The sequence below is a fragment of the Alosa alosa genome, chromosome 7 (assembly GCF_017589495.1).
Source record: "Alosa alosa isolate M-15738 ecotype Scorff River chromosome 7, AALO_Geno_1.1, whole genome shotgun sequence".
NCBI classification, from domain to species: domain Eukaryota; kingdom Metazoa; phylum Chordata; class Actinopteri; order Clupeiformes; family Clupeidae; genus Alosa; species Alosa alosa.
This window is the reverse complement of record NC_063195.1, coordinates 3,832,011-3,841,193: the sequence shown is the minus strand read 5'-3', so window position 1 is coordinate 3,841,193 and position 9,183 is coordinate 3,832,011. Positions and strand designations below refer to the sequence as shown.

General features: G+C 38.5%; 2 protein-coding genes and 1 long non-coding RNA gene across 10 annotated transcripts in view; 1 reads left to right on the top strand and 2 right to left on the bottom strand.

The window, feature by feature from the left end:
* The window catches only part of LOC125297247 (NACHT, LRR and PYD domains-containing protein 12-like), a gene marked incomplete in the record, with an annotated part of 868,465 nt that overhangs the window by 546,031 nt on the left and 313,251 nt on the right, over positions 1-9,183 (bottom strand).
* Positions 1-9,183, top strand: part of LOC125297245 (NACHT, LRR and PYD domains-containing protein 12-like) — a 666,703-nt gene that overhangs the window by 485,169 nt on the left and 172,351 nt on the right. The window lies entirely within an intron of this gene.
* Positions 3,948-5,389, bottom strand: LOC125297429. The gene is made up of 4 exons (XR_007194009.1): positions 5,362-5,389; positions 4,876-5,014; positions 4,225-4,275; positions 3,948-4,069 (listed from the first exon to the last, which is right to left on the bottom strand). It is a non-coding gene; the product is annotated as an uncharacterized LOC125297429 (long non-coding RNA).

Sequence of the window (9,183 nt, the reverse complement as noted above, 5' to 3'; positions counted from 1 at the left end):
ATCCTTGTATCCTTGTAACAGCTGTGCTGCTACAACCTTGTTACTCTTTGATACAGTGGAATAAACCTATTAAGTGTACCAGTTAATTACTTACATGTACATATGACATGTATGTTGTGTCTTCAATGTCTTGGAACAGGTCTACTAATTCACTACATCAACTGTGTTGGTACACACTTATTGCTCTTTGATACAGTGGCATAAGTACTAAGTACTTGGGCAATTCCATGGAAAATTAAGTTTTTTCTAACATCCATAACGCCAATAAAATGTGATGGTATGGTATGATGTGAATGATTACATGAAATTTGAGCATTTGCTATTTCTGGCTGAAGAATGTACATGAGAAAAATGCACAAAAAATGAATAGTAACATTCACATCATACAAATGCCAAGGCCTTTCACTGGCGTTATGGATGTGACAAAAAGTCAATTTTCCGTGGAATTGCCCACTTACAATTACATATTACATTACATGTTGTGTCATTGGTGTCTTGGAACATGTCTGCCATTACCCTACATACTGTAGTACATGTATCAACTGTGTTATTTATTACTCTTTTGATACAGTGGAATGAACCCATTCAAATAAAGTGTACCAGTTAAGTACTTGTACATATACATGTACATATTATATACATCCTGTCAATGATGTCATGCATCCTGTAATTGATGTGTTGAAACGTGTCTGCTGTTACACCACACAGTACATGTGAATTAGTAGACCTGTTCCAAGACATCGAAGACACAACATACATGTCATATGTGCATGTAAGTAATTAACTGGTACACTTAATAGGTTTATTCCACTGTATCAAAGAGTAACAAGGTTGTAGCAGCACAGCTGTTACATGTACACTGAAGACAATGAGGCCTTGACTGGAGCTAAGAAAGATTTGATATACAAACCAATCATGACCAGATTTACCCCATCCAGCAGGTCTCAGGTCAGCTCTTTGCCTCTGATGAAAATGTAGGCAAATTGGCAAAGTTTGGTAAAAGCACTCAGTATTACAATGTAACAACTATAGCCTATGTAGGTACCCACAAATACATAATGCAAGTGCAATGATAGTACAGTACCTGATAGTACATGTTATTACACAGGTTGTACCACTGTACCTAATTAGGTACATGTAGGTACACTATAACAGCGACACATTAAAATAAAGTGTTGCCGATGAATTTCCCCAGTAGTGGACAATAAAGACTTCTATTCTAGCCTACACGTCACATGTAGCCTACTAGAAGTGATGTTTCAGCTAGAAGTGATAGTTCATAAATTAACCCTCCAACTTTGCTGATGCACAGAACAGGTGTGCTGAGCTTTGTTTTTGGCTCTTCAAAGTGTTGTAAGTAAGGTGGTGTAAGTAGCCTACAGTATAGGCAGGTGGTGAGACAGGTCAAGAAATATGGTGCAGTACTATACAGTTGATTTTCAGAAGGTGGTTTAGAATAGTATAAATGAAATATAAATATGTGCACTGTATTACCTTATAAGAGCAGAATAAATATGGCTATGAATAAAAATGTCAGTTCATATTATTTTAAATGTTGGTGACACTACATTAATAAGGAGAATAGCAATAATAAACAATAATGTGAATGCAATATCAATGGGCAATACATGGAAATCAACAAATACTATAACATACAAACAATGACTCAGAACAGCCTAAGTGCATGGTGAACAAATATGTCTTTACACCCCTGTAGACAGGTGCATGCAAAAACACAGAAAGCAGACAAGGATTTTGTTTTTGTAACACATGTAATAAGCAATGAACATTTGAAGATGTATTGTTTTGTTCTTCTGCTCATCAGAAGCATCAGAAGCAGCAGCACTATGCTATCGTTCACCGTAGGGACTAATATGAGGGAGACTGAGCTGCCAATCTCTCTTAACAGGTCTTTCACCATATCTACAAATATCTGTTCTGCTCTGCACAAACATAAGCAGGGTCTGATTTAGCGTGGCAGAGTGCTGATTGACAATAACATGGTTCCCTGCAGTGTTTGGTTGATTCCCATTGATGTTTGTGGGTTCTGTTTGACTGTACATTTTATGTGTGGCATCTCATTCCTCAGTTGTCTAACATGTTTTCTGACAGCCACTGATTGCATTAGCAGCTGAAAGACCAACTTGTAACAAGGTCCCAATTGTGGATACACCCATTAACAGTCCTTGCGACCAATGACATCCGGATCAACTACAAACTTTTGATTGATTTTCAACAATGAACAGTTAGTTCAGTGTAATATGTCCAGCTCTCTCCCCCATCTTAATAAGTCAACATTATATGATATGACCCTATTTTTACATTATAGCCTACATATGTTATAGCCTAACCCTTATCTATAGGTGACTGATGAGATTCATGTTAGCATATATTTATTGGCTGACACAATTAATATTGGAGCTATTTCACTGTCGCGAACACAGGCGTGCTTGGTAGCCTAGGGCTACGTAGTCATAGGCCAACATAAGACTTAAGCCCTCGTGTGCGTCATGACTTAGGTTAGCCTATGTTCTTCCTGTTGTTATTATCTGTAGGACATATTGTCTGTGGAAGACAATTGTAGGCTAGGCCTATATTTGATTTTCAGTAAGGTTATATATCAATGATAAAGCTTTTTTACTTTTTTGGTGTAATTATTATTTTTTTTTTTTTTTTTTAATCTATGTAGGCTATTTCTTTAATGTTACATTATTATTTTGTTAATACATGGAATAAATCACCACAAACACACGCGACTGTAGCCTATGGGCTTTTCCTGTAGCCTACCAGGCTTGCGCAGCGTGGCTAACAACGCCCCTAAAACAAGTGTAACCGTCGGCTCCTCGAGGCTTATTACTTAAACGAAGTTACAGCAGCTATTAGGCCCGAGGTGCAGTGAAATGGCGTCATCTGGTGGTCATACAATTCACCCGCTATTAGACCCAAAGTGCAGGAGAAGTGGATATTCAACCACGCCATCCTCCAGGTCGCAGCGACACGTAGGTGTACTTTATGTGCTGTGTCATGCTGCCATCTAGTGGTTGTGGAATATTTAACACCCATTATAGTTCTGGGAATAGATGTGCCCTCGAATAAATGTCGTACTTTGTTACAAATTATTTGGGTAATCCATCTGATAAATTGTGTTTTTCTTTTTATACTTCGTACCTTTCTAAATTAAAGTGTATCATTAAGGTACCTTTTTCAATGTCATTACTCTGACATTCGACATTAGTCGACCATAAATTTGGGCAATGGGCACATTGTTAGGGGTTGACACTTTGCATAAGATTTCTCCACACTCCACACAGAATCTTTTGCCGGATGGCATGACGGCGGTACACATGGGGGGGATCCGTAAAGGAGCGGTTTGTAGGATTGCTACCGAACGTTCTGTACGCCAAAATTATAAAACTGGTGAACGCATAGATAGAAAATACTGAAACTCAGTACACAAATAAGCAAAGAAATATTTACTTTAGTAAAAGTACCACAATGACAACCCTACTTAAGTAAAAGTAAAAAGTAGGCCTACCCATACAGAAAAATAATATATTCACATATATGCAGCTTGAACATAAGCTATAATCTATGTTAAATAAATATATTTACATCTATGTTAACTACATATATTTCCATGTATGTATCAATATATTTCAAAATATAGGTAAATATTCAATATTGGCCACTTTCTTATATTTTATGCATATAATTAAATATATTTAAATATATGACACTAAGAAGCATGATCACATGACCCTTGATGAAGATTCTGATCACATGATCTATATATTTCAGACATGTATGTCTCTAATATAGTTCATATTCTACTATGGTTTGATATTTTCCGCACTGATCAATAAATATTGCACTATTGTGTTTACTTAAAATCAACCATAGTATCAGTATAAAGAGGAAGAAACACACAACACTTCCGTTATCTTTTATTCTATTTTATTGAAAATCTTTGTTTTTGTTATGGAACCTCAGTTCTGTCACTTTGGCATTTATTGCCTGGCCCAGCAATCTGGAGTGAGTGTCTGGCCTGGGAACTGCTTCAGGGTGGCCTCTGAATAAGACAGAACATATACAAATAGAACATGCAAAATATTAGTGACACAAATACAGATGCTAAAGTGCGGAAACACTGTTGTGTTATCACGATAATTGGAGATAAATACAAAGTGAGTTGGAGAGAAAGACATACAAATAAAATAAACTCACCAATTATCGTCTTAGTCCTCTCAGGGTCCAGGCATTCCCTCTAAGTGCCTCCTAAAAAATAGCACAATCAATTAGGACCTCAAATAGTTACAGTTTACTAACACAGAAAAGATCTATGATGGTGAGGCGAAAATGTGAAGCAGTCCACACAGACAGCCTAACGCTTTTAAATGAGACAACACAACTAGAGGGCAGCCGTGGCCCACTGGTTAGCACTCTGGACTTGTAACCGGAGGGTTGCCGGTTCGAGCCCCGACCAGTGGGCTGCGGCTGAAGTGCCCTTGAGCAAGGCACCTAACCCCTCACTGCTCCCGGCGCCCGCCCGTTAAAGCAGGCAGCTCACTGCGCCGGGATTAGTGTGTGCTTCACCTCACTGTGTGTTCACTGTGTGCAGTGTGTTTCACTAATTCACCGATTGGGTTAAATGCAGAGACCAAATTTCCCTCACGGGATCAAAAAAGTATATGTACTTATACTAATATATCATATACACAGAAGAGAGAAGCACACAGATAAACACTGAAAGGAAAAGTTAGTTTAATCCTCAATTTTTTACTAAACTTGTACAACCAAGAAGCTGCTATTTCATTAAAGTTAAACATGTAAATTTTAATGTAAAATTTCACATCTGTATGAAAACACTCTACAAACCTTGTTGAATAAAAGCCTTCAGACTCACAACCTCCTCTTGGAGAGCCTTTATCGCCACCTCTTCTTTAGGTGGTTGTCAGTTCTTGGTTATCTCCCACAGCTCACACTCATAGAGAGCTCTACCAGCCTTCTCTGAAACCTGCAAGTGAACAGAATATACAGCATGAATGAGAGTGACGTTGGTAAAGGGTATACTTGCGTAATATGTAATGTCCTGGGATATTCCCACTCATGAAGTGTCTCCCATCTGAGACTGCTATCTGAGACTGTAGGGAAGCTGTACCAACCATCATAGAAAGATATGGTTGGAAAGGTATTTCAGTTCACTTTGTGTCCCCAGTAGCTTGAAGCTAATTTCTTGTCATTCAAAAGATCAAAACTACTCAAACAAATGTATAAATTCTCAGAAACAAAAGGTTATGTTCTGCATTCGAAAATAGACCTTTAAAAAAAAAGTTATATTCATAAGTAAAAATTGTTGATTACCTTTGGTCTATGTGATGATGAAGCATCAGCATTTGTCAGTGAAGCATACTACGGGTTGGGCTTGGGTCGTCTGGGTCAGTGAAGCATACTACGGGTTGGGCTTGGGTTGTCTGGGTCAGTGAAGCATGCTACGGGTTGGGCTTGGGTCGTCTGGGTCAGTGAAGCATACTACGGGTTGGGCTTGGGTCGTCTGGGTCAGTGAAGCATACTTGGGCGGGTTGGGCTTGGAGTGCGTCTGGGTCAGTGAAGCATGCTACGGGTTGGGCTTGGGTCGTCTGGGTCAGTGAAGCATGCTACGGGTTGGGCTTGGGTCGTCTGGGTCAGTGAAGCATGCTACGGGTTGGGCTTGGGTCGTCTGGGTCAGTGAAGCATACTGGGTCAGTGAAGCATGCTACGGGTTGGGCTTAAAGGTTGGTCTGGGTCAGTGAAGCATGCTACGGGTTGGGCTTGGGTCGTCTGGGTCAGTGAAGCATACTACGGGTTGGGCTTGGGTCGTCTGGGTCGTCTGGGTCTCAGGTCTTCTGGTCCTTCCTCCGGTGTCCTTGATGTAGCTCGAGTGTTGCCTCCCTCTCTAAAAGGTAAAAAAATGGGTTTCAGTGCTCAAATATACTACATGACCATACATGGTCCTTTTCAATACAATTCAACTTCTACATTTCCATAATTTAGCATGGGTATGAATGGTTTTGCAAGAATGTCTGTGCACAAAGCATGACAAAGTAGTTTGATAGTGCACAAAAACAAAATACATTACTTGCAAGCACAGTACTTGTGTCTTCAATTTCTACACGTCCACTCAAACTCTCCAGCACATACCACATTACATCCTATCTAAAAAAAAAAAGAAGCTAATGTTAGCTCTAAGTGTTGTCCATGATGCAACAATAGCAGCTAGCTAGCTAAACCACAGTGCATAGAATGTCTACACCTTAGGCTAGTAATGTTAACCGTTACATTTTCTGTCTTGCATGACAAATCATAAGTTAGCTTATATTTATGTCTAGCTATCAATCTACATGCCAGAGGCAAATATACTACCAAATATGGCCGGGAGACAGGTTAAATTGGTATTTCACTCTGTCATTACAAGTCGTTTTCATTAATTGTCCAAACGTTTCTCAGTGAATTTATTTTTCAAACCCCTTTCAGGTGTAAAAAATAAAGCTAAGCTAATAATTTATGCTAACGTTAATGTTACAGAAAGTAGCAAAGGTTAGCTTCCAGCTTCCACCAATAATATCATTGTTAATTCGGACATTAACTTCTGCAAATGTTATATGAAAGCAATTCAGCATACAATGAAGATCTACTTACCAGCAATTTTGACCGCCATGGCCTCGAAAACCGGCCAAGAGCCTTCCTTTCCTCCACCACATAACGTTCGTTTCTAGCTAGTAATCAAGGATCTTTGATGTTGTCCCATCCAGAGCTGTTGAAAAAGTCTTCCTCATTAACGTTAGGTCTACTAATGCAGTCAGTCTGCAAAATACTGGTTTTGCCCTCATACTCCCCGCCAATCCACTTAACCAGAGCAAACGTTTTACATTTGGACTAGTAGCTGTTAGTTATGCTTATGTAGTGAAAAAGCTGCAAACATTTTAACTGTTATTCCAACGACCTTAGAGTATGTTGGTAGTGATGTATTTTGAAGTTGAAGGTTTTTTGTAAATCCCACCCATCACTGCCTGTGTGCAAATCATGGTGCAAATAAGTTAATTGAATATATTTACCATATAATGTAATGTACGATATCCACATATATGTTACATTGCTGGGTCCCACGTATACTTGCATATATACATTCTTATATGTATTAAATATATTGTAGCCATCTATGTATGGATGTAGCTAAGCTGCATATACTGTATGTGAATATATTTTTTCCCTTGATTTTTCTGTATGGGTACCTGCTTTTAAGTGTACTTTAAGTATTAATAAAAATATTTGAATAATGATTTATTCTCTTAATATCTATATTCTAATTAAAAAAATATGGGCTGTGACATTTTAATTAAGCTAGTTTTAGGTTATACTAGGCTAGATAGTTTTAAGCTAATGTAATTGTGCTTACCATGTGGCCCAGTTTAGCCTACATTCTGACTTACAATTCTGGAGAATGTAATTCTGGTTATCTACTAGGGTGATCTGCTGAGTTAATTTAATATCATTCAGCAAAACACGAGAGCCTTAGTTTTTTTTCGGCCAGCGGTTCTATAGTCTACCATTTCATTTGTGGTGCAAATAATCAGACGCGTGACCATAGCCTGTAACTTTGTTGCTCCGCGGACTAGCAATCTCATCGGGGTGGAGGCCCTAACGCTGCAGATAATAGACAGAGAAAGGCAAGTAAATGCTCGGGGCACAGAACACATTTGCATGTCCAGTGTAGCCATGGGTCTGGTGAATATAGCCTACCGAATGCAGATGGTTACAAGCTCCCGCTTTGCCTGGTCTAGACTAGAAGCCTATGTTTCAAAGCTTTAGAAGTAGGCCACATAGCACTCTAGAATCTCAACCCAGCCCCTTGGTAAAACAAACGTGTTTGTCAGAGACAAAAAAACTGATCATAAAATGTAGCCTAACATAAAAAGGAATGATGGTGTTGTGCGTGTAGCGGAGTAAAAGTACAGATAATTGTTGCAAAATGTAACGAAGAAAAAGTCAAAATATGCAGTATAGATTCTACTTAAGTAAAGTACAAATACGTGGAAAATTTACCTAAGTACAGTAACGAAGTATTTGTACTTAGTTACATTCCACCACTGTATATAGGCTACATAGACAACGGGGTCGCATTGTCTGTTGAGTTCTATTAAGTGTAGTATAGTATAGGTATATACTCTTTTGATCCTGTGAGGGAATTTTGGTCTCTGCATTAATCCGTGAATTAATGAAACACACTCAGCACACCGTGAACACACAGTGAGGTGAAGCACACACTAATCCCGGAGCAGTGAGCTGCCTGCAACAACAGCGGCGCTCGGGGAACATTGAGGGGTTAGGTGCCTTGCTCAAGGGCACTTCAGCCGTTCCCGCTGGTCGGGGCTCGGACAGACTAGACAAACCAACAAGGCACTGTTTAACTTGACAGGACACAACAAAACAAAGTTAAGACAGGGGCTTAATTAACAACTACATTGAAGACAGACAAAAGAGACACCAGGTGCTTTTACATCCTTCACAAACATTAAGGATCTATACAAGGAGTTAAACTCATTTTTCCAGTGGGCTTAGCATGGGATAGAAATTACATTTATGGATAAAAAAAAAAAAAATTGCAACTAAAATCAAAACATTCAAAACAAAAGATACATACCAAATCTGATTACTTTCTAAGTTAATGGGGGGGTCTCAAACTTCGATTGGAGCCAGCACCACAAATCTTTCCACAAAGTCTGCACAGGATTACATAGGAAAAACAGATGTTCCAAATTAAACAGAAGTTTTCTGTTTCTTTTTTACCAAAAAAAAAAACACATTAATTTGTTGGGTAGTACTCGTTTATAATTTTAAAGTGCACTTCTTTCATTTTAGGAGGGAGAGGAAATGCAATATAATGTTTTCTAAACACCTTAACCTCCTCAACCTTAAGTCTTTCGTAATATACTGTCTTTTAACTACATTAGGTAAAATTCTTTCAATAACATATTTCTGATAATTCTGTTTGTGCATGTACAATCGAATTGATCTATTTCTGCTATATGGAGTTGTCTCATCTCAGGTGATGTCTTAGAATAAAAGTGATCTTCTTTAATCATAGATTTCAAAGAGGCTGGTATACTGTAGCTCTAAGGATGTTATTGTACTTTTTTGCTGTACAGT